Genomic DNA, 20,882 nt, shown 5'->3' on the forward strand with positions numbered 1-20,882 from the left:
TCTGCATTTTCAGTCCTTGGTTCCTGGAGTTCAAGAATCTAAACCCACAGATGCAGACCCCACAGATACTAGAGGCCAATTGTGCTTCCCCATTGTATATGAGGGACTTGAGCATCCATGGATTCTGGGATCACTGAGGGTGGGGGGTGGTGTCCTGGAACCAATCCCCCATGGATGCTGAGGGGTGACTATATTTGTTTTGCTTCCCTGGAGTTAGAGGCCATTGGGCGAAAATACCAGCTCTGCCAAATATTTCTTCCAAACTGCCTCCCCAGTCTGCCCAGAAGACCTTCCCTATGCAGCAGGTGCTATAAAACCTGGGGAATAAAAGACCCGGGAAGAGACAAGTGGCCCCATCTGCAGGCAGGTGAAGCCCAGCCTTGCTCTTTCACACTCTGTTTTCATACCCCAGCCCATTAGGTGAAGTTGCTTGAGGACATAAAAGGCAGAGATACAAGTGATTTCATTGCATCAAAGAGGAGTGTTTTACCCAACACAGCAGGAAGGCAGTTTCAAGCGTCATCAGAATTACCTTCATTCAGCCTTTGAATAGCTAGATTCTCAACTTTTTCTGAGCTCAAAGGGACTCTCCTTCACTGAGCAGGGAAGCGCAGAGCAGAGAGTGGGTGGCTGTTCAGCTTGCTGTTGGGGTGGGGATAGAGGTCATTAACTGCTTTGGGATGATTTGCGCTCATCGACTTCCAAATGCTGAGTAGAAGTGAAGAAGACATGACTCACATTCCGATTCAGAGAACATTTATCAAGGACCTACTATGTACTTCAAACGCTGTCTACAAAACAACAAATCTCAAACTACATCACTGGCTCAGACCTCTTCTGAATTCTTACATCTAACTTTTTACTTAATATCTCCATTCGAATGTCTCCCAAACATTGCAAACATCATGTTCTAAACTTAACTCTTCACTCCTACAAAGAAATAAAAGGAAGGAAGAAAGAAGGGGGGGGGGGCAGAAAACTCTTTTCCATCTTTCTCATCTTCCTCAGCTCGGGAAACACTAACTTCCTCTGCACAATTGCTCAAGCCAAAACATAGAAGTTATTCTTGACCTCCTTACTCATCCAATCCATCACCAAGTCCTGCTGGCTCTTTCTCCTAACTGGTCTGCCCATTGCTTTGTCTAACTGTAACAGTTAGACTCCACAATCTCAGTGGCTCTGTAGAAGAGAAATGTGTACATAGGTCAAATAAAGTCCACTTAGGGGTCCAGATGGTGATTCAGGGACCCAAGGGACTCCCATCTTATGCCTCCTCCATCTTGTAGGGCTTTTTGCTTCCAACCAATGGACAGGAAAAGAGAAGGTGGAAAAGACACACTTGCTCTTAACTGCTTCAGTTCAGAAGTGAGGCCATCACTTCTGCTCTCATTTCATTGGTGAGAACAAGTCACATGACCTTATCCAGCCACAAAGGGCACTGGGAAGTGCAGTCTCTAGCAAGAGAGCTGCTTCCCAGCCACAACAATACGCTATGGAAGTGGCTCTGTGGTGGCCAGCAGGCCGTCTCTGCCTCAGCCCATTTCCTCCACCTTCACTGCCTCTTCTGCAGCCTAAGCCACCATCCTGTCTCATCTGGGCAACTGCAACAGTCCCCTTCTGGTCTCCCTGACTCCACCCTGGCCCATCTCTAGTCTGTCCTTCATACAACAGCCAGAGTGGTCCTTCAAGCCATAATTCACACCACCCATGTCTTCTCATGCTCAGAATAAAATGCAGACCCGTCGCTGGGGGAGGCAAAGCTCTGATTAGCCTGATCTCTGACACCTCCTCTTCCTCATCGTCTGTTCCCCCGTCACTCCCAGCTCCTCCAACAGCCACCTCTGCCCTGACGTGTCTGTTATCTTGGTTCACCCTCCAGCTGGCTTTCCTCATCCTCCAAGACTCAGCTCACACACTAGCCATTTCCTCAGAGAAGACTTTTCAGTCCCATTCAGGCCCCCCATAGAAGGACGTCCACAGTGAACGACTGGATATTTAGTTGTATCGCTCTTTGTCTATATGCCTTTCTCCATGTAGGCTGGGAGCTGCTGGAGGGTAAGAGCAGTATCTGTGCTCTCTACTGGGGTTCCCAGCACCCAGCACATTGCCAGGCACATAGCAGGGGCTCGATACATTTTTTAATATTTACTTTTATTTACTTATTTGATTGCACCAGGTGTTAGTTGCATCACGTGGGATCTTTGATCTTCATTGTGGCATACAGGTTCTTTTGATTCTGGCATGTGCAATCTAGCTCCCTGACCAGGGATCAAACCTGGGCCCTCTGCACTGAGAGAGCAGAGTCTTAGCCACTGGACCACCAGGGAAGTCCCTCAATACATATTTGTTGCGTGAGTCAATGAATGAACGGATGAATACCATGATGTCATTGACCCTCCAGCAGCGCCCGATGCAGGAAGCTCTATTCTCATTCCCATTTTACAGATGGGAAGATGTGGCTCAGAGACAGGAAGTGGTTTTTCTCAAGGTCACACAGCAAAGAAATGGTGAACTTACACCTCAGAGCTTGTTCTAGCTGGAGCTCTTCTTAGCATCCCCATTTTAGGGGTACTTTGGGAGATTTCTCTTTGTCTTCTCCCAGGCCTTCCATCCCCCACCCAACCCCCCATGCAGCCAGGACCCTGGGAGACCCTCCACAGTTTCTAACAAGCAGACACAGATGGTGGCACATGTCTTCCCTGAAACAGTCAAGGCCCTGGCAAGAAAAGGATACGCATATAAACTATGTAATTGGAGGGGAGATTTGTGGAGGGTCAATGGGAACCAGCAAGAAGCAGTGCAAGACCCGGAACTAGTTGTTGTTGTTCAGTTGCTAAGTCACATACGACTCTTTGCAACCCCATGGACTACAGCATGCCCGGTTTCCCTGTCCTTCACCATCTCCTGGAGTTTGCTCAAACTCATGCCCATGGAGTCTGTGATGCCATCCTACCATTTCATCCTCTGTTGCCCCCTTCTCCTTCTGCCCTCAATCTTTCCCAACATCAGGGTCTTTCCTAATTAGTCAGCTCTCCACATCAGGTGGCCAAAGTATTGGAGCTTCAGCATCAGTCCTTCCAATAAATATTCAGAGTGGATTTCCTTTGGGACTGATTGGTTTGAACTAGGGGGAGCCTAGAACTAGGAGGAGCCTCAAAGAGCAAGAGGAAGGGGCCGTTAACAGGACCTGGGGAGGGAACTGTGTGTGAAAGACTGCCTTTAACAGAGGGGCACAGCCACTGCACCTCTAGCCCTCAGGGAGGGATCCAGGAGGACACTGTTGTGTGATGCTTTCCATTGGCTGAATCCCCCTGCAAGTTGGATGCAAGGGACTAGGCTGATTGGTTCAGCCTCCAAGGGCACCATGCAGAGTACAGAAGAGTCCAGGTGGACCTGGGGAAACTACAGCCAGCTCACAGCTCTTTAAGGCTGAAAGAGGAGAGGCGGCCCCACCCATCAGGGTTTCTTTGGTTTCAACCACCATCCACTGAGTCTGACAAAACAAGGAATGTATTGGAGGAATTCAAGGTAGCTCCAAGATTTTGCTGCTGCTGCTGCTGCTAAGTCGCTTCAGTCGTGTCCGACTCTGTGCGACCCCATAGACGGCAGCCCACCAGCCTCCCCCGTCCTGGGATTCTCCAGGCAAGAATTGGAGTGGGTTGCCATTTCCTTCTCCAATGCATGAAAGTGAAAAGTGAAAGTGAAGTCGCTCAGATTTTGAGGAAAGGCTAAACAACTGTGCCTCATGGGCTCCAGGACTGTATGTGAAAGGGAGGCACTCAGTGAAAACTGGGCCCACAAAAACAAGAGATGTCCTCACAAGACTCACTCCTACCAAAAGGGCAATACAGCCAAGTCAGTGGAGAGGCTAATACCTCATCAGACCTCAGAAGAATCAGTGTTGCTCAATCACCATTTGTGGGATGGAAAAATTAATGAACCGAGGAGTGCTAGAGAATCTGGACTTTAAGCACTCGAGGGCACTGGAGACTTTGACATAGTCACATTTGCGTTTTGGAAAGGTGACTCTGATTTGTGTGGGGAGACTGGATCACAGCAGGCAGGAAGCCTCTTGAGGCTGATGGAGTGTCCCAGATGAGGAAGATGGCAGTTCAGACTAGAGCATGGTCAGAGAGAAGGAAAGAGAGGATCACATCAAGCAATTTGGGGCTTGGGGGCACAGTCAGAGCCTTGGAGACTATACATAGACGACCACTGATCAAGCTGCTCAAGGTGGTCCACAGCACCCTCAGAGGGCCCGGGTGAGAGGCTACCACCCTGGGTATGGGCGGCAGCACGTGCTGACAACCTCATCAGATGCTGTGTTCACCCCTAATCGCTCGTCACCTCTGTAGACTCCACAAGCTAATCTAAGAATCAGCACGAATAGCCTTCATCCTGCTGGGATGGTGGAGTCCAATCACTGACCCCAGGGATCTCCATGGCGCCCAGGGAGATGGGCACAGGATAACCTCACCACCTGAAGGAGGAGTAGGGAATCCCCCAGAATCACCCCTAAGATGCCCACACCACCCACACAACCCTTCTGGGGAGTGCCAGCCAGCCTAGCATTAAACCACAGCTCCGTAAATGTGATGTCCACTCGGCTAAACCCTGAACCACACAAAATAAGGCAAGGGGTTAATTCTACCTTTTGGCAAAGTTCTACCTCCCAGAGGTTCCTGAACTTGCCCTCACTTTCAAGCATTGGATGTTACTGGAATGAGTTTCTCTCTCTCCTTACCTCCCACCATTCCTGCATCAACTTGAACCTTCTCCATACCTCAACTCAGAAATTACACCCACAGGCATAGGAGTTCCTTTACCCCAGACTGGGTAGGCACACCTCCTCTATGCTCCCATTAGCAGCCCCCCTCGTGGCACTTAACAGACCGCATTGTCATTGCGTGACCCTGAGCGAGTTACTTAACCTCCTCTCATCCTCTATTTCCTCCCCTGGAAAACGGGGTTATGATAGTAGCCACCTAACAGGGTCTTTGAGCTTCCCTGGTGGCTTAGACAGTAAAGAATCCGCCTGCCAATGCAGGAGACTTGCTTTCAATCCCTGAGTCAGAAAGATCCGCTGGAGAAGGAAATGGCAACCCACTCCAGTATTCCTGCCTGGGAAATGCCTTGGACAGAGGAACCTGGCAGGCTGTAGTCCATGGGGTCACCAGGATTCGGACATGACTTAGTGAATAAACATCAGCAGCAAACGGGGTCTGTGTGAGCCTCCAACGGATGTGGCCCTTATGATACTCTTAGCAATGTGCCTAGCGCCAAGGAAGCAGGAAGTGAGGATTCACTGCTGCTGGTTTTTAGCCACTTCGTGGTCACGAGACTTCCTGCAGAAACTGTTTCAGAACCTGCTCTTCCAGTGCCGTGCGGTTTCCCAAGACCTCAGACAGCCCCTCATTGATTCTGGCCGCATTCCTACTCGTATTGATCAAACATCAAGGCTGCCTTCCTCTCGGGGGTGTTAATTGGCCCAAGTACTTGTCTGTGTTGGGGACCTAACAGATTTCTGAATGAAGTCATTGAAATCTTTCCTGTGGCATCAACTCAGAGAGGGGTCAGCAGGCTTTGAAGTGTTTGGAACAGTTTTCTGTGTTGAAGATGCTCTTCTCATTGTGGTGTTACCCATTGACCGCAACAGCTAAGGCTTGTACTTCCTGTGTTCAGCAACCTTTACTGAGCACCAGTGGTCTGCACATCCTCCAAGACCCTCTCCCTGCCCCAGCTCCCTCGCTGTCTCCTCGCCCTGCTGTCTCTGCCACTGTATGCATCACAGAATGACGTTACAGTCTTTGTCTACGCGTGGGCTTTTATGTTTGCCTTCACTGGTTTGTGCTAAGTCACTTCAATCATGTCCGACTCTTGGTGATCCTACGGATTGTAGCCCCTGGGCTCCTCTGTCCCTGGGATTCTCCAGGCAAGAATACTGGAGTAGGTTGCCATCTCCTTCTCCACTTTACTTGTTTGCATTCGGTCAGCTCCGTGAGGGCTGGGAATGGGTCTCTTTTGCTTACTGCTGGCTGTATCCCCACAACATAGAACATACCCTGGGTCACTGAGTTTTTATCAGATAAGTGAATGCCAAGCCCTGGGCTAGGCAATTCGCAGGGGAGTAGGAAATGAACAAGAAGGTGTGGATTCTGGCCTCAAAATGCTTATTCATTGGGTCATCAGGGAAAGACTGGAGAAAAATAATTGTGAGTCTTGGATGTGCTCTAAGAAAGAAGCCTGAACATTCTGGGTCTTCATACACCGAAAGCAGTTCAATCTTTACAGGCTTCTTTATCCTCTGTCTGTTTCTCTGATGGCCTGATGGTAGGCAGTGTGCTGACAGCAGGGACCCTGTCTGGTTAATCTAGGCATAGGATGACACCTGGCAGGCACACAGTAGGAGTTTAATCAACGTCTTAGTCTCGTTGGAGTTTTTGTGTCCCAGAAGCAGAACCTGAGGTGCTGGAGTACAAGGAAATTTCTTCAGGAGGAGAGAGTGCAGGTGGGATGGGGAAGGGGAGGAGCCAGGAAAGCGGGCACCGTCTAGTAAGTTATCACTGTAGGCAACCACAGCTGAGCCTTGTAGGGGCACCTGGGAGCCAGTGTAGATCACGCGTCTCAGAGTTACCCTCCTCGGGGGTCAAGGGAGCCGAAGTCCTCCAACTCCTATCAGGTATTGGGTAAAGGCACTCCAGGGGATGGGGGATGTTAATTTCCCATTATTTTCTCTACAAAAGCATTGCAGGTACTGACAGCTGGAAGTTGGGATGTGAGCACATAGGGGAGTGAATGGTGGACACCAAGGTGATCTGGCTGGGGCACTGACAGCAGGTGCTACAGTCAGTATTTACTCAGTGAGTCAGTCAGTGAATGGCATTTGGCAATAGGGCATTATTTGAAGGCCTACTACCTACCCAAGTGCCTTGTTTGTTAACACGATTTTCAAAGTTTTGAAAGGCAAGTAGTTACTGGGGCTCAGAGATGTTAGGTAACTTGCCCAAGGTCATACAGCCAGCAAGAGACAGAGCCAGGATTTGGCCCAGTCTCACTTGGCTTCCCTTATAGCTCAGTTGATAAAGAATCTGCCTGCAGTGTGGGTAGACCCAGGTTCGATTCCTGGGTTGGGAAGATCCCCTGGAGAAGGAAATGGCAACCCATTCCAGTATTCCTGCCTGGAGAATCCCATGGACGGCGGAGCCTGGTGGGCTACAGTCGATGGGGTCGCAAGAGTTGGACACGACTGAGCAACTAACCCACCTGGCTCCAGGGCCCACACACTTTTTCATAACGTCAGCTGGCGGGATACAACCGTGATGTGGATACTCTGGGCTAGAAAGTTCAGGAAGGGCCCAGATTTTCTCAATCATCCTCTTTGTCTGTCTTCTCTTTGGCTCCAAGGCTGGGCCAGCCCAACCTTGTGGCCAAACCCAGTCAACAGACACCCTTGCCCTGAGGTCACTCCAACTTTCTAAGGCTTCCCCTTCACCTTTTTAATCCCCTTAAGATTCTGGTGGTTGGAGTCCAAGAAACTTAGGTTCAAATTCTGGGGTTGCCACTGCTTAGCTGTGTGTCCTTGAGCAAGTAATTCTACCTCTCGGCACCTCAGTTTCCCCAGAAAGTAGGCCAGTAACATCCAATTTGCCAGGTGGCTGTGAAGATGAAGGAGGGTTAGCCTGGACCATAGGAAGTGCTCTGGAAATGGTAACCATGGTGATCTTGAAGCAGTGATGTTTATCTTATTTGTCAGTTGCTAGCCTATCTTTCTAAGCCCTGAACTGCTCCTTCTTCCCATTTCTTTCTCAGTATCAGCAACCATCATGTAATGGTTAATTGCATAGACCTTGGAGCCAGTCTTGCTGGGTTCAAATCCTGGCTCTGCCACTTACCAAGTAGGTGAGAGGTAACATATTGAAATGGTGAAATGTAGTAAGTGCTAAGTGATACTGAGTGTACAAATGGATGCATGAGTGCGTGGATAGATGGGCGGGTAGGTGATGAGTAGGAGGATGAAAAATCATAAGGCCATGCTTTTTCAACTCTATTTCCAGAAGTCTTAAGTGTTTGAGGACTCCTAGGAGGATAGGCAGGCAGGGGTCTTGTCTTAACCCATGATTCCTAAGTAGCTTCTCTTTCACCTATTCTATCTTGACTTTTGAATATGATTTCATTTGGAACTTTTTTTTTAATATTGCTAAGATTCAAAACAAGTTTGAAAGTCATTAGTGTAGAAAGGTGATTCTCAAACTTAAAAATGCATCAGAATTTCTAGAGGCTTGTAAAAACCCAAAGTGCCAGACCGCCACCCCCACCTCACAACCTCCCAGAGCTGCTGAGTCAGTAAGTCTGAGATGGGTCCAGAAAATCTGCATTTCTAGCTCCCAGGTGATGCTCACACTGCTGGTCTGAGGACAAGATTTTGAGAACCACTGTAACAGAGAATTTCTTCTGATTCCTCCATGCAATTAGATAAATCTAGCTATTGAGTTGGAGAAGGAAATGGCAACCCACTCCAGTGTTCTTGCCTGGAGAATCCCAGGGACAGGGGAGCCTAGTGGGCTGCCGTCTATGGGGTCGCACAGAGTCGGACACGACTGAAGCGACTTAGCAGCAGCAGCAGCTACTGAGTGCCTAGAATGTGCCAGCAAACTGTTAGGTATATTGGAGAACATCAAAAATGGATTCAGATACAGCCCAAATCCCTCAAAGAGCTCCTGATCTCAAAACAGAGACAAGAACCACACACAATATAATATATATAATATATAATATAATAATAGTTTCAAAAGGAGGGGGAACTACAATTAATTGAACTTGTACTGAGTGCCAAAGACTGTACTTGCTAAGGACTTCACAAGCACAATCTCATCTAATCAGCACAATCCTATCAGGTAGGAACTATCATTGTCCCCATTTTTAACAGTGGAGAAAGCCAAGGCTCAGAAAGGGTAATTAACCTGCCTAAGGTCACACAGCAAGCAAGAAGCAAAACCCAGGACTGACTCTGAAGCTTTGAAATCACACCATAAACTTGCAGACTCTTCCCTTCCCCACAATTAGAGAAGAGTATAAGACAGTTTGCTTGAGTGTCAGTTTGAATAAATCAAATGCCAAAACACATGACGCTAATGAAACTCTGGGCTGTCAGGCTGGGGAGAAGGAAGTGGGTTCTCTCATTATGGCTTTAAAAGTCAGAGTAAAGCCAGCAGGATCGCTTTCTGGGGTTCGGGGAGGTATAGTCGGCATGGTGCCAGCTCACCAGCAGGCTGGCTTGTCACCGCTGATGGGCTGGGTGTTTGTCTGATTTCCCCCACTGGACTGAGTGTTCCAGGAGCCAGAAATCCTGCCTAGATGGCCGGGGGGGGGGGGGGGGGGGAGTCTCAGTTGGCCCAGCCCATGGCCCACCAAAAAACAGGGGGCAATAATGAATGCCTAGTAAATGGACAATGGAAGATGCCACAGAAAGCTTCCGGACCTGTTGCTCTCACTTGTTTTTCAAATGAAAGCTAAAGGAGGAAGCTAGACGCATAGTCAGAACAGAAGCAGGTCAACTCAGGAATGGCCGAAGAGTCCCCAGCACCCTTGCCCCTCCACTTGCGTGACTGCCAGCGCCCAAAACACTGCTGCAGAGCCCCAGGGAAGTCCTGGAACACAGGAGGGAGCTCTGCCCCAGTCCAACCCCCTTAATTTTATAGGAGGGGAAACTGAGACCCAGAAAGGGGAGGCACCCTGGCCAAGGTCACACACACAGTAGACGCGAAGTCACGCACCATGACCCCACTCTGGGTAGCTTTCTGGAATACCGAGCTGGAATTGCACCTGCCCTCTCTCTCCCACCTCCCCGTTGCCCTCTCCCAGGGACTGGTCTCAGAATTTGCCTTAGTTCTTAGAAATAAGCCCAGGTGTGTCATCCTTTCCATGCATGTCTGCAGTATGGTGCGGAGGAGGAGCATTACGAGCGGGCCACTTGATGGGGGAGGGGGTGTCATTGCTGCTAAGATGCTGTGTCACTGAACTCCGAGTGCCTGCAGGCTGAGGATGAGGCCCCACCCAGCTCACTGGGGTGGACGGACGGGCACAGAGTAGACAACATGGGGCCAGAAGGCCACCTGCCTCAGCTTCCTCCAGGAGTTTGCTTAAAAAAAATACCACCTCTTGAGACCTACAGATTCATACGCTGTGGAGGCAGAGTCCAGGCAGCGGCAGCCCTCATCTCATGCAATTTTTGTGTACCTGACAGGTTAAGGATCTCTGCTTTTTTTTTATTCTGAGTAAGACTTCCCTTGCACTCAAACACCTCCACTCAGGTGCTGAAGTCCATTTTCTTGCTCAAAGTTCTCCCACAGGTGGGCCAAAGCTGTTTAGTCTGGTAGAAACTGTTGCTTTGAAAACATTTGCACGTGAAGCCCTTTGGTTGGGGGCACTCCCTCCCATTTAGCCCCAGCCCCCACAACTCCCTGCTGTCTCTGAGCCAGCCGGCGTCCTCTGTTCCCCAGTGGCACTGGCTTCAAGGTGCACATACTTTGGCCCCTCAGACCCCAGTGACAGACCATCAGACGCTCCAGGTTTACAGGATTCTGAGAGTTGGGATGTGTTGAATTGGAATGGGGAAGCACAGGTGTGTAGGGGGGACTATATTTGGGTTGCAGGGGATATGAACACCAAACTTGGGGTCCCTTCCCATTTTTCAGGTGGTCTCCTCTGGCAGAGACCTCCCCTCACCCCTCCCCTACGCACTAATGCCCCTACACTCATATCCTTTTCCATGCCTCCTCTGTGGACAGACGCTGCAAGACAGGGTGGCAACCAGGAGATACCAACAGCCCAGAGGTGGCCCAGCACTCTCATCCCACTCAAGTCAGCCCCGCAGAGCAGGGACCCAGGCCCCTGGTCCCCAAAGCTGAGTAAACAGAAGCCAGGCAGGTCTTGGGGAGAACAGGAAAGCTACAGTGAAGGTTTAGCGCCATCTGTCGGTCATTTGGGAAACTGCCTCTCTGCCAAAGAGGCTGCGTGGGGCAAAGGGTGTCGGGCAAACTTCCCCGCCAGGTTTCTCAGCAATGATGTCTCCTTTTTCTGCCCATTAAAGCGCCCCGAGATATCATTTGATTCAGTTCCAATTAACCTTTTCCAGCTCTCAGGCTTCTTTTAAAAAGCCACTTAATACTATGAATCTTCTACCCCAGAAAAATACACTTCTGCTTGATTTTGCATGATTCCAGGGAGCTGACTATCCTTGGGTTAAGACCACCTCGGAGACCCAGAGATTCCAAGGGGTTTGCTCAAACTCACACAGCCCGCTAGTGGCAAAGCCAAGTCTGAGAGTCAGACGCTCCAGTGCGTCTTATGCTCAGGCTGCCTCTTTAAGCCTTAAAGGGCCCCTCCTCCTCTCTTCCCTGTCAGAATCCTGCAAATGTCTGCAGGGTATCTGACCACAGCAGCCATCCCAGGGACTGTGACACCCTCACACCTTCCGGGGGTTCCAGGCTCCTAGACAATTCTGTTTCCTGTACCCTGGCTCTGCTGGCCTGCCATCCCGGGATCCTCCAGGGCTACACTCTCAGGGATCCCAGCCCTCTCAGGGATCCTGAGTTGGGAGCCACGGCAGGAATCTGATGGGCCACTAACTGGCTCTTGCCCTTGGATGAGCTGCCAGACCTCCCTGGACCTTGACTTCCCTGTGTAAAAAACCAGGGTTGAGGACAGTCATCTCCAAGGTTGCCGCAGTGCCGGGGCTTCTCACTCTAATTTTTCAAGACTGACCACCAGGCACAATCCTTCACAAGCACATCTGAGCGACTTCCCCAGCCAAGACCCCAGCAGCAGGCCTGAAAGCTGAATTCTCTTCCAGAATCAGGGCCCCTGGGTGGATTGGTATGCAGCTGATGGCTAATAAGGGAGGTAAGGCTGTTAACATAGCTGGACCCCAGCAAGCTCTTCATTCATTTATTCAACCAAACATTTTTGAGGGTTTGGGGCTGAAGAAGAGGTTCTCCTATTTGAGTATGGATCAGGACCACTTAGAGAGTTTGGGCGAATTACAGAGCACCCAGCCCACATCTGAGTATCTGGTTCAGCAGGTCTGGGATGGGACCCAAGGACTGGCCTTTCAAATACATTCCCAGGAGATGCTGAATCCTCTGGTCCAGGGAACATGTTTTGAGAAGCACTGGCTTCCGGTGACAAATGAGACAGACCTGCCGTGCCTTTGTGGAGCTGTAACAGTCCAGCTGTGAACCAGCAAACATTCTAAAGTGTGTTGTGATACAAAAGGGGAGGGGCAGGGTCTTCTCCAAAGAGGGGCTGTTTATGCTAAGACCAGAAGGCTAAGTAGAACTGACCCAGCAAAGCAGCAGGGGAGTGGGGAGGTTTCGTTAAATATTTACTGAGTAGGCGCCAGGACTCCTCTCTCATTTCTCATCTATTCCTCCCCGTTAATGGGAGGGAGTCAGGATTAGCCCTATTTTACAGATGGGGAAGCTGAGGCTCAGAGAGGCAAAGGACGGGTCCAAGTTCAAGAGCAAGAAAGGAGCCCCAGCTTGTCATGAGGACACCTGTTAGCTGCCACATCCTCTCTGCTGCTTCTGCCCTGCAGCCCCCAGGCTCCCCTCCCCTGGGAGAGCTACCACTCTGACACAGCTGCAGGGCTCTGCCAGCCAGCCGCGCTCTGCCCACTCCCCCGTCCCCCTCCGCCCCAGCCCTTCAAGTGTTTTCACTGCTGGGTGAATTCAGCAGATGCCTTTCGATCGCAGCCTATTAAATTAGACCCTCTGCAGCCAAGAGAAGATAATTATGTTTTCATTAGCCCTGGATAATGTATTACCCCCTCGGTGGCAGCACACTGGCCAACTCCTCCCTCCCTCTCCTCCCCTTGGCCACCCCAGAGCCCTCTGCTCCCCCAGGCTCACCTCTAAGCTGCTGGGGTGGCGACTGGTTAGGGTCCAGAGGGGCAGAGAGCAGGTAAAAGGGACGGCCCTCTCTTCAGCCGGGAGAAGACTTTTACCCACCTGCCGAGCACACAGGGGTGGAGGGTGTGGGCCTGAGAGAAGATCCAAGAATAATCGTTATCATGGTGACCATTTATGGAGAGCTTGCTCTGGGCTGACCCCTGGGTAGGTCTCGGCCTTTGAGCACTACAGTGCTCTGGGTGGGGTTGTGGGTGAGGGGAGAGAAGCGTTATCAACGTCTCCCTTGACACCAAGGAGGTCCTGAGGAATCAGTTTAGAGGGAAAGCCCCAAGCAGCCTAGGAAAAGGAAAGACTTCCCAGGGTACCACACCTGAGGAGCGTCTGGGGGGCAGTCCCTCTGCACAGTTCGAGGGCCACCACGTGGCTTAAAAGCACCAGTTTTTGAAGCCCTCTGGCACAAGCAAGAAGGGCCTCCAAACGCCAGACACTCCCCTGCCACCCGGAAAAACAGCAACATCTTCACTCCCTCTTTCTCCACAAGGCGGCGGTGGGGAGGCAGGAAGAGCCTCACTCTGAGGTCAGTACGGACCAGGGCTTATAGCTGCTTTTACCACCAGCTAACTGGAGTGAGTCACTTTGCCTCTCAGAGCCTCTGCTTTGCCCTCTGTACAATGGGAATAAGAGAAAGCAATCACCCCTTACAATTTCTGTGATCATTCAGTGAGATACACCTAGAGAAGGCTTGGCTCAAGACTGGCAAAATGAGACATACTCGATAGAAGACAGTCATTATCCTTTCTGCCGCAATTAGTACTGTTACTAGTCCCCTTGTCCCTACAGAAACAACCAGAGGAAGGGGGGGATCTGTTTCTTTCTCTCTTCCTTTCCTCTCTCTCACTACCTCTCTGTCCTCTCTCTCTCTCTCTCTCTCTCTCACACACACACACACACACACACACATACACATACACACACACACACACACACTCACAAAACCCATGGTGGTAACTGGCTCCCTCCCTGGACTTGGAAGCCCACCTTCCCGAATCTCCTCTCTGGACCTTCATGCCTGTGCTTTGCTCTCAGACACCTGCTGGTGAGGACAGCAGGTGATGAGGGGGTGGGGGGTCTGTCCCCCTCCCCCTGAACCCAGGCTAACTCTGCCTTCTGTAAGCACAGCCAGCCTTGGCCTGGACCCCACCATCTTGTGGCTGCCTGTCTCCTACCAACCACCCTTTTCCCCGAGTCAGAGCAGCTGGTGATCCAGAAGAGAAGGTGCCCCCCTCACCTGGGGTCTCCCCCGGCCCCACCCCCACATGGACAGGCATGCACATGGTAGCTGTTTTGAACAGGTGAAGGGCCAGCCCAGTGGAAGAGCAGCTTCTCTTCCTCTGGCTTTCTGATTTTCCCCGGTTGCCATGGTAATTGAGGGGAGCAGTATTCCGAGTCTGACTCTGATAGCACTGAAGCCCAGCGCTTAACTTTGAAATGGTTCAGGCAGGGGAAGCTGGGCCCAGGCTGAATGCTTCCCTGGGACACCCTATCCAGCCTTTATGCTCCTGTTCTGATTCTCATCATGGTTGTTATTACTTGGGGCTACTGTTTACTGAGCATTTACTATATGCCAGGCTCTATGCCAAGAGCTTCCCCAGCCAGCATCACCTCGCTGTCAGCATCTTTACAACGACCCCGGGGCCATTTCACCACTGAGAAAACAGGCTCTGGACTTAACGCCACGTGGCACAGTCCGGAGGTGGCAGAGCCCTGGGACTGAGAGGGAATTACTCGCGGGTTCCTTCCAGTGTGTTGAAGACCAACAGAAGGCTACGCAGCCACCTCTCTGCCAGCTTCTTCACTCTTTCCTCCCCTCCTCATCCCCACACCCCTCTTCCTGTCCCCTGAAGTCACACCCCCTTCTCCTGCTGCTTGATGTGAAAAGCGATTCGAAAAGCATTTATTAAGGACAAACTGGGGGATTCCTTTTTGCCTCTTCAAGCTATCTAGAGCCAGGTGCTGTGTGTGTGTGTCTGTGTGTGTGTGTATTCTCTATTTCCCTGGTTTTCTCTCATTTTCCCGAGTGTGTGAGCAGCAGCAACAGTGAAATGCAAAATTCTTCGCAATCTGCCCGGGAAAAGACAGCTTTTGAGCCGGGTTTATATGGTTACCCATATGTTAGGGCCCCTAAGAAAGGAAGGAAGGCTTGCTTCTCTGCCTCCTCCCCTCCTCCCAGCCCAGCCCTGGGCGTCTCCAACCCGCAGGTTTACCTGCAGCTTTTCCAGGCCACAGGTGAGCAAGCCTGCGCCCTCCCCGTCCATGCCCCTCGCCAGCTGTCAGGACTAAGCGCTACTCAGGGGAGGAAGACCAGAGCAAGGCAGCATTTCCTCCACCGGCCCCCTCTCTTCCTGTCTGCCCACCCAAGAGCCAGAGCCAGAATTCAGGCTGGGGTGCCTTTTGGCCCTGTCAGGAGTGAAAGGCAGCGCACCCCACTGTCCCATTGAGGAACGTTACCCCAAGGCTGATGGAGAGGCAGAAATAACCATCTCTGCTTTCCACGGGGCCCTCTCTGCCCAGAGAGCCGCCCTGTGGCTACTGCACGGAGCCCCCTCCAGGCTCCCAGAAATTGTCATGGGGTGTGTGTGTGTGTGTGTGTGTGTGTGTTTCCTGATAGAAAAAAAGATGGAAATTAGGTTATATAAAAGATGTATGTTTTGGAGCCCAGAGCGGCTCTTTTAATGAGGGTTGCGACGTTTCCCTCCCCACACCCATAAACCAGCCGGGTTGGACGTCACCGCTAATTTGTTTCAGCGACGATAGGATAAAGGAGGGACATTAAGAAATAAATTCCCCCTCACGACCCTCGCTGAGCTCACGGCTCTGCCCCTACATATTTATGCCGCGTTTCCGGCCTCTGGGCGAGGAGCTACTTAGCCCCGGGGCTGCTCCGAGGGGCAGCCAGGCGGCGAGCGGCTGCCGGGCGGACGGGGTGAGCCAGGGGCGCGCGCGCGGGGCGCCCCGGCACGGCGCCGGGGAAGCCCACAGCCTCCGTCCCGAACTTGGGTTCGCAAGGGGCGGAGGGAGGGGAGGGGACTTGGGGAGGGGTTGGGGCTCGGGAAGAGGGGGCGGGAAGGGATCGGAAAGGCGGCGGGGAAGGCGGAGGGATGCGCGCGGCTCCTACCCAGAGGTGAGCGGGTACGACTGGCGCCTTACAGCCGCGCGGGGCGTCGGACCGGGAGGGTTTGGAACCGGGAGCGCGGTGGCTGCAGGAGCCCGGGAGAAGGAGGAGGAGAAAGAGGAGGAGAAGGGAGACGGAGGAGGAGGAAGGAGGCGGGCAGGCTCGCGGACCGGCGGGCTGGCGGGTGCGCAGCGCTAAGAGGCAGCCTCGGCACTGCCCGACTCGGCAGCAGGTGAGTTCTCGGCCCAGGCATCCCGCGTCCCCTCGGTGTCCCCTTGGGCTCCCAGCCCCCAGTGCTCACGGGTAGGCATGGGGGGCTTGCTTGCGTCCCAACGTGGTCCCAGTGGCCTCGATCTCCTCCCCAGCCGGCAGCCCCAGGCCGGCGGGCTCAGGTCCCGGCGATCGTCGCGCCCGCTGCGCTCTCGCTCCAACTTTGCGGGGACCAGCGTCCCCGTTCTGCTGCACGCTCGGCTCGGAGCTGCGCGCCTGCGGTAATGGCGGCCCCTTTGGCAAGGCGCGCTACCCCCCGCGGGCAGCCGGAGGCTGGGGGACGCCAGTCCCCGGGGATCGTTGCACCTGCCCAATCTCAACTTTCAGCTTTCCTCCGCGCCAGGCTCGGCAGAGGCACGGCCACCGCCAGCCCGGTAATGGCGGACTCTTCGGCATCGCTCGCCACCCTCGGTGGGGGGCCCCGAGGCCGGGAGGGTTGTGCTCCTGGGTGGGGTACGTTGTTGCTCCCGCCTGGCTTCCAACTTTGCTGCGCTCCCAGTAACGGCGGGGCCGCCTACACCCTTACTTCTAGCGTCCGGGCGGGATTGGGGTGCAAAAGCTCTGGCTCCCGGAACCTAGGAAAGTTGTGCCTCCTGCTCGAAAGAGGTTCTAGAGCTCCCAGACGGGCGAGGGGCGCACTCTGCAGGGATTCGGGGCCGGGCCTTGTATCACCAAGAGTGGTAGTTTTTACTGCCAGGTAGCCAAAGGCCAGAGCTGGGTCCCTGTGAGATGCAACTTCTAGAGCCACCCGAGGGGTCCTTGTCTGGACAGGCTTCTCTGAGCTGTGCTCTAGGGACCTCCATCTCCCGGGCGCTGTGGCAGAGGCGCTCACTCAGCACTGCCTGGGTTGGCACCCAGAAAGGAGAAGCGCTCGGGCCAGGAGTCACTAGAGCGAGGGCAGGCATCTTTGGAGTGACATACCTAGGTTCTAATCCTAGATTTACTTTTTACTTACCCCCATGGTTTTAAGTTAGTCCCTTTACTTCTCTAAGCCTCAGTGCTCTTGTCTGTAAAATGGGAAAACAGTACCTTTCTCATGAGACTGTCGTGAGAACCTTAAAAAAATCACATAGCCCAGCTCAAACCCTGACTTTGGACACCAGAAGAGCACACAAACGACCAGAGGAGACAGTGTCCATGGGCAGAGGTGCGTGCGGGGCTAGGAAGACACCCAGAACGCATCGTCTGGTCTCTGGTGGTCCAGAACCTTGGAAGAGAGAAGGAAGGAGCTGATCTCTCAGGCCCCAGAGGAATGAGGGAAAGCTTCTCTCTTTCTTGTACATTTTTCTAATTGGGATTGGGGCAAACAGGTTGCATTCACAAAGGTGCAAGGGAGCATCAATTTCCCCCTGATTGTTATTTTGAATTTAAGATAAAACAGGGAAGGAGCCTCTTGTGCCCTCGCTGGCAGCGGAGTGGTGTCCATTCTCCTCTGCCCTCAGGATCTTAGCAGACAGATTTGAGAAGGCTTGGCATGTATCCAGAGGAAGTCGTTCCACCCCACCATTTCCACCACCATCACCCCAGTCCTTTCCACCAATCCAATTTCTAGGAGCCCCTGAAAGGGTTCACAGCTCTGGGTCGTCTTCAAGGTGCTATTACATACAATGTTTACCAACCCCCCCCCACCGCCGCCCCCGCCCAGGCATGCTCTTAAAACCTCCCCCAGGTCACCAGCACAGTGATCTGACCCATTTGGCAGCTTTGGAAACTGAGGCAGGGCAAGCCAAGAGACCCACCCCTAGCCATCTACCTGGTAAGTGGCACAACTGGAAACCTCAGTGCCGTTTTTTAGTTACTTAATTTGGGGGGTTTTGCCCACATCTGGGCACACAAGCAGTCTGTGCTCCTGCCTTAGCACCCACAGCTTCATTTCCTGATACGTCTGCACAGCCAGAGACTACCCCAATAGTCAGAGACCTGACTGCATCCCCAGAAATTGTGAGTTCCCCACAAAATCCCAGCCATGTATGGAGAGGAGCAGGCCGCACAGTAGAGAGATCTGGTAAGGACCCCTGCTTGAAGCCAAGCTTAGCTCAGTCCATTGGCTGTGTGACCTCTGGCCGAACACTTGACCTGATAATGGGCTTCAGTTCCATTATCTGTAAAATGAGAACAATAACTTCCACAAGGGCTTGCTCTGAAGATTTTGTGAAAAGGTATGTGACAAGTGTTCTGGAAACAATGGTTTTATGCCAAGATTGGTGATAATAGAAGAACCCAAGAGGGAAGTCTGTGGCACTGTTTGGGGCCCGTAGTGTTGATGTTTTTTCTAGATCAGCCTGCTGTTTGCTTGTTCTTCCTGCCTCTTCTTCATTTTCCCCGAATGACCAAAGCCAGCTCCCACCCCGCCACCTCCTCAACCCTCCCCATTCCCCAAAGGCTCTGTCTTCCCTGGGGTAGGACCTCATCAGAAAGAATGAGGGGCTAGGAATTGTGTGGTGGGGTAGGCTGCTCTCTGAGGGTCTCCGCAGCTGAGCCACAGGGAGCTGTCCAAGGTACCACCCAGGCAGTTATCCAAAAACTTCCCACCCACTGGTGGGGGGGTTGCTGATTTCCTAGCACACAGGGAGACTTGGGGGGCAGTTCACCCACGTGTTGTGAGCCCACCTGGGTCTAGCTGTGCTGCCTGCTTCAGTGTATGTTCTGAGGTGTCTTCATGACAAGATGGCTTATGTTGCCTGTCACTCAGGTTCCTGGGTCTGTACATGCCGTGATGAGCCTTGGAATGTGGTTGAGAGCTGCAGGCAACAATCGTAACCCTTAGAACTGGAGCTTTTTCCTATTAGAAACCAGAACACTCAGAAGTTGAATCTGGCATCATTCCGGGAGTAATTTTCATCTGGCCAGGCATTCTTCCCACCACTGGTCAGTGTGGGTTTACGTAGTTACCAACATGAAGGCTGCAACAACCATAAACATGACCATTTTCCTCATTCTAATACCGGACAGCATTTGGGCATATCTAATCTGGTAGATGCCAAACATTAGCCCAGTGGACCATCAACCTCGGAATCCACCAAGGAACTGAGCAAAAGCAGAGATGCCAGGTCCCACCCCAGAGCTCCTTAATCAGTATCCCCAGGGGAGACATGCAGTTTCTGTGTTCTTAACAAGACTTCTCCATGAGGTTCCAGTGCCCTCCAGGACCCTTGTTTTACAGATGAAGAATCCAAAGCCAAGAGAAGACACATGGCTTGCTGAAAGTCACACAGCACAGGATTGACCAAGCTTGGATAGGACCTCCGTGTCTCGGCTCTTTGCCCAGTGCTAGTTTATGATAACACCACATTCACTTCAGTGTAAAGAAGCCCTACAGATTCAGTACTGAAAGGAAATGTGACCCCATCTCTTTCCCGATTGTCATCATAGGTTGGATAAACTGTTCAGGAAAGACTGAGCGTGAGCCCGGCCACCTTGACCTTGCTGTGCACGAAGCCCTGAGTCCTCGTCTAATGTTGGGCATTAGCCCCTTCGGTTGATCCATCTGTCCTTTCAAAGAGGAAATTCCTTTTTTAAAGTGAGCTAGTGGGTATGACTTTAGGAACCAGGTAGTCACAGGAACTAGTAAACCTTGTCTACCTATTACCTACCTATCATTGATTTCACCAAAGCCATTGATTTGGGCTCATTTCAGCAGCCAAGTCAGCCCCTACCCCAGCTTTGCAAGTCCTGCGTTCCTTTATGCCGCTTACATGCCTGTTCCTAGGGATGGAGAATGGTGAGCAGGGTCCTGCAATGCTGGAAAATTGAGTCCATGTGAATCTACCAAATGAAAAAGATCTCAACAGAAAACGCCCCTCAGTCCCCAGTGCAAGTGTAGCCGACAGGGTGTAGCGGACGTGGATCTTGGCATAGCTGCGTTTAGCAATGATCAGCCAGAGATGAGCAGCAGTTCTGTGTGGTTCTGCGGCAGACGTCAGCACATTTGTCAAATGTGTAATGATGAGTGCTAAATGGCAGACCCAGAGTCCGGCCCCAAGGGCAGGTGCTTGGATTAAGGTGGTGCGAGCCCTGCTCTGACACAGCCTGCAGTCTGGTTGGGTAGTGGGCACCAGACCAGCCCTATACCAAGCTCAAAATTTTGACAAGAGAGGTGAAATGTTGCTGCAGCGCTCAGGACAGGTGACTGGAGGTATCAGGGAAGGCTTCACAGAGGAGGTGACCTCAGAACTGGTAGCTGTCTGATGTGTAGCACCCACTCAGTGGGAGGGTCTCCGATACCAAACTGGGTCAAGTGCAGCCAGGTCGAAAGGCAGAGGAAAATCGAATGAGGATGTCATCTGGGAAAGCGTCTGATGCCAGGCTCAGGCACTTGTGGATTCTGTGACTCGGGGTGAGTGAGTTAACCTCTCTGAACCTCAGGCCTGTCATCAGTAAATAGAGGTTATAACGACTGCATGGTGTTGTTGGAAGGATTCAGGGAGGTGGTGTAAATGCAATTCTTGAAAGGGGACAGAGAGCATCAGAACTGAGTTAATATCAAAGAAAAGCAATGCAAGAAAGAGAGACCTTTTAGTTAGCTAGCTGAT

General features: G+C 52.0%; 1 protein-coding gene and 1 non-coding gene across 2 annotated transcripts in view; one reads left to right on the forward strand and one right to left on the reverse strand.

The window, feature by feature from the left end:
- Positions 1-20,882, forward strand: part of NOS1 (nitric oxide synthase 1) — a 188,630-nt gene that overhangs the window by 54,128 nt on the left and 113,620 nt on the right. The gene's annotated exons all lie outside the window — the stretch shown is intronic.
- Positions 2,255-2,327, reverse strand: TRNAE-CUC (transfer RNA glutamic acid (anticodon CUC)). Its single transcript has one exon. It is a non-coding gene; the product is annotated as a tRNA-Glu (tRNA).

The sequence above is a fragment of the Budorcas taxicolor genome, chromosome 17 (assembly GCF_023091745.1).
Source record: "Budorcas taxicolor isolate Tak-1 chromosome 17, Takin1.1, whole genome shotgun sequence".
Lineage (NCBI taxonomy): Eukaryota > Metazoa > Chordata > Mammalia > Artiodactyla > Bovidae > Budorcas > Budorcas taxicolor.